This window comes from Gavialis gangeticus, unplaced genomic scaffold, assembly GCF_001723915.1.
Source record: "Gavialis gangeticus isolate Ggan-Ray unplaced genomic scaffold, GavGan_comp1, whole genome shotgun sequence".
Classification (NCBI taxonomy): Eukaryota; Metazoa; Chordata; order Crocodylia; family Gavialidae; genus Gavialis; species Gavialis gangeticus.
Genome location: NW_017728992.1, coordinates 87,858,384 through 87,863,513, shown reverse-complemented (window position 1 = coordinate 87,863,513; position 5,130 = coordinate 87,858,384).

Genomic DNA, 5,130 nt, shown 5'->3' with positions numbered 1-5,130 from the left:
ACTTCAACAAAACAATATAACCATGTAGTAACTATCCCAAAAACTAAGTCACATAAATTAGTCATGAATCTTTGTAGACCAGTCCCACATCTTTCACAAACCTTCTTTTTAACTCTATAACTATTTCAACCCAGGCTGTCTGATTTCCTTTGTTTTTCTACACTGATCAAGGTTAGTGCTCTTAATAACTAGCTAAGCTGAGGCCTTGCAACTAAACTTATATTATGTATTAATGCCTCCCATCTAATTTCTCTGTAGCTGCATCTACAGCTGAAGATGACAAAACAACAACTGCAATTCACATTTTTTCAGACTACCAATTACGCTTTTCAGAATCTTGAAATGTCAGTATGATGGAACTTTGCTGTCATAGAGTACGGAACAACCTACTCTGCCTTGTCTAATAAACGTGAATGCAACAGAAGCAGCATCCTCTGTTAGGTTCCTGGGTACTCTGTGACAAATGTTATGAATCACTAAAGCATGAGCACAAGTTGCCTGTACTTAATGTAACCTTGTCTATTTGAGAAGCATGAGATTATAGAAAGGATGGAAGGATAGTGGTAGCGGTTGACAAGCATGCTAACTCTCATTATGCCCCTTCCATGGCTAACCAAATTGAGGTAAAAGCACCATCATATTCTAATGGAGGATTTTAGTGTGTGGACAGAGTTCTGGTTGGGAGAAACACTCAAGTTGTAACTCAGTTTAACCCTATAGTGAAGACAAGCCCCAACTTGCTGGGGAAATAAGCTTGTCTCTACAAGGTTTTAATACCACTTTAACTATATTGATTTGAAACCAGTATAGTTAAATGAGTACACTCTCCTACTGTAGACACAATTACATGTCTATAAAGGTGCTTATGCACTCTGATCCAAATTACAGTAGTTTAAAAAACAAACAACTGACTAGACCCAGGCTTGACTAAGAAACTTCTTTTTATATACAGGGCTTGACTGAAAGCCCACTGGAGTCAATAAAAGTCTTTCCACTGACTTAATGGGCTTTGTATTGATCTTAAGAGAAGAAAAAAGTCTGGGCTGAATGCACACTAATAAAGAAGTGCTAGAATTAATCCACTGCCGTCTGTCTTTGTTTTGTAAACCACTCAACAGAGCCCAACCTGAAACTGTACAACAGATTCTGGAGAGCATGCTGTCCTTTACCACAACTGCCTCTGCTGTACTTACTGGCATCTGTAGAAATGCACAACGATTGCCTATATGAGAGTTTTTTATATGGAGTTATAACAAGGAAGCATAAGAGAAAGCAGCTCTATAATCTACAATCTGCTACAGCTGTTTATATACCATATATATCACATAAATGGACTGTTTAAGAAGACTATGGTAGCTGCAAGATCTGCTATAAATTACCTGCTGCGTTAAATAGGCTAGTAACGTTGTATGGTTTTAAGATAAAGTGTTTAAATCTCTTGTTTTAAGAAGACTGGCCATGGTCAGAGAGAATGAAACTGTGATAACACTGTTAATTATCTTAAAGTGAATTTTGTAGTACAGGGCATAGTGCCGGAGCCTGGCTGTATGAACCTCTTTGCCCAGCTCATCTGGCCCCATAGGCTGGACGAGTGCTGTAGGGTCAGTCTGCAAATCAATCCAGTGCATGGGGCTATGTCATCAGGTTCCCCCTGGGTCTGGAAATTTGCGGCAGCATTAACTGCCATGGCTTCAGGAACTGCGGCAATTAAAGCTGCCACTGCTTCCCCCATCACCAAATTTCCAGGCCTGTGGGGAGCCACGAGGGCCAAATGGCATAGCTCCAGATTGGATCTCGCCCACAGGTTGGATCTTGGTCACTTCTGTTTTAAAGCCATGAAAGAAACCATGGAGCTTTTTCTCTGTCTCATACGCACATACCCAAAAGCAGAAAATGAGCTACTGAGGGGTTAGATCATGTGTTTCTTCCTAAAAGGAGTTTATGGGAAGGCCACATATGAGCAACCGATTCCAGAGTTCCATTGACAAAAATGTTGAAAAATCACCTACCAGGAAGTTGAACTGGAAATATTGTAGAGAGAGGGAAGGGCATGGAGGATTATCCCTTCAAGAAACATGAGATTGGTGCCCAGTGAGGATGCTAAACTTGCAGAAGTACAGTTGAGTCTATGAATCTGTTGGCACTGGGTCAGTAGGATACATGCCTATGTGGGGAAAGCATTTCAGACGTTTGTGGTCATTGCCAAAATACAGTCACTTGGCTTCTGCTGCTTGATGACCCAGCTCCTTTTTCTGATACACTGTCAGGTGATGATACTATACAGAAAAGTTATCCCCTCTGTCAGTGTCATTCATAACAGCCAGCTGCTCCACCAATTTTATGTTTTTCCTGCTGCAGAGCCAATACCAGATGGCAATATACTTTACCTAAGATTAAAAAAACCCACACTTTTAGTTAATAAATGTATTTTCCAGAGACCATCAGAAAATCACAATGCATTATTAAACTAACAATGATCATCAATCAGCAGGAGACAGGTTTCTATTTTCCCAAATGATCTCTCTTGGCTCCTGTGAATACTTGATATGTGTATAATTTGTGGATAGATTTCAAAGGCATGATATGTTTACTTAGGATCATAGGAAAGTAGGACTGGAAGGGACATCATGAGATCATCTAGTCAACCCCCCTGCTCAAGGCAGGATCATCATCTCTGATTAAACTATCTCAGCCAAGTACTTGACTTTGACTCAAAAGGAACTGCTTCATAATATCAAAGTTTCAGAGACTCTGTGTGGAAATAAGTCATTGGGCATTAAATTGACAGGTTTCAGATCAATGGAAGCTCAGTGGATTATGGAGAGGACTTTTAAAATTTCTAGTGTGGGAACAGGTGATTATAACAACACTTTTCTGAGCCTTATGAAAACCAACAAAAAGAGAAGCATTATATTTTCAAAGGAAACTATCCACCTTTGGCATTGTATAGTATTATGCCTACAGGAGATATTCTTTGTGGGAACATGAATAAATATTACGAATAAAGTTTCAGCTACCCCAGCAGAGGTCTCTTCAGACTAAGATCTGTCAAAAAGTCTGACAGATGAGATGAGATTATTTGAGAAATGAGACAAGGATAAAGACCTCAAAGGAGGCAGTCTCTCTCATTTTGGTCATTATTAGGGGTCTACACAACTTGAAGAGGCAGGTGGCTGATCTTGCCAGTCCCGCCCCTCCCTGCAGATTGGCAGATGGCCTGAAATTGTGGCTTAGTTACCCTGATTAAGTCTGGGGAAGCCATTTATCCACACATTATTAAGTGTGGAGTAATGGCTTCCCCAGGCTTAATCAGGGTAATTAAGCCCAGACCAGCCCCAATCTAAGAATTCAATTAAACTCCACATATGCTTTGGGGTGGGTGGTGAGAAAAGGGCCAGGGGCAGCATAGCTCCAGCCCCTTCTCCACTGTCAGCCCTGAGGCACATGTTCACCCACTGCTGGCAATGAAGGAATTAATTTGCCCCAATGTATTTTTCAGAGGTATGCATAGTGGTGAGAGATAATCCATGTGTGAGGCAAGGATCATTCACCTATCTGATAAAATCAATCAGAGTGACCGAAGTAAGGCTACTCACATTGTAAATTATTGCTCAGGTATGTAGCATAATAAGCAGAATCCAGTACCCTTGCAAATATCTCAGGATTTGCCTACACACACAGTTTGTCATACTCCCCCATAACGCTAGCAAGTTTGCAACACAGCCTACATCCACATACAAAAATGCTTCCGACAACTCCCAGGTAACCAAACAACCATAAGGATCAGACTTTCTTTAAGCAGAGAGCATGTCAGCAAGATCCTGTGCTTTGTTAAAGAACACCAAGTCCGTGCCAGCATACAGGACAATCACTGGCATTAAAGGCCCAAAGCGTTCACCAACTGTTGTCACACAGTGCAGTAGTCACTGCTTAGCTGGCCTGTCTTGTCTGCTGTGTGGACTTTATTGCATGCAGAGAGGCAAGCTTGTCAGAAAACACGAACCTGTATAAATAGCACTGAACGTAGCATAGAGCTCTTTGGACTGCTCATTTCTGTTGAGCAAACAGGAAACCAGTTTGTAAAAAATAAGTCTATGTGTAATCACCTCTTCAGTCATGGTTCCCTGGTATCCACACACTGACAAATCACCCCTACATTTACTTCTGTAATAAAATTAATACAAATCTTTAACAAACCAAAAGGAAAAAAACACTTCAAAGAACAAAAGGATGTCTTCACTTTTTAAAGCATCCATGATTCTAGTTTGCATAAAAATCCTTCACCATACAAATTAAATGAATGGGAAAACTGAATAAATTAACAGGTAAGCTCCCAAGAAGTCACTAAATAAAAATAAATGGTAAATTCTAGTTCACTGTTACCTATGGTCCTTCCACAGCTCTCCACCAATTTTTTAAAAAGTGCCCTGAAAAGTGTTAATTTGTAAAAGTAAGGAAGGAACAGTTTCTGATCCAACAGCCTGCCTGTGCACAAGATGCTGGAAGGTCTCTTGTTCCTCAACTGCAAGAGTGGGCAATTATTTTGGCTGGAGGGCCACTTCATGAGTTTTGGTGTCCTCTAGAGGGGGACACTTCTCTCTTTCCCCCATGCCACCATCCCCATGCCACCCAGAGCTGCAGCATGTCCCAGTCTCTACCCCACCTGGACCCCGCCGGCTACCCCGCCAGCTGTGCTAACAGATTATGCCAGCACCTTCCAGGCATGGAAGATGGTGTGGTGCATCATGACATACAGTAGACATTTCTTTTCCCAGTTAAACTAGATGCTTTACTAACATGCTGGGGCCTCAGGCTGTATTTCCATTTAAGATGGAACCAAAAACGAATGTAGCTATTGGAGAGCGCACGGATTTGCTGGATTAGATATAAAATTTTACAAAAAGCATCAACTAGGCAGAAACAGTCAAAAGATGCTGTGTCAGGCTTTTTTTTTTTGTTTTTAAAGAAATTTTTCATGTTCCAAGCCAAATCAAGCCCGACAGCTTGGCGGGTACTAAACTACGCTACAAGAATAGTTATCCCCGGGAAAGCTTAAGCAAAACTGCCTTCATGGACCCGGATACATGGGGTTTCGCCCGGGCAGCTCATCTTAAAGTGTGGGGTGGAGGA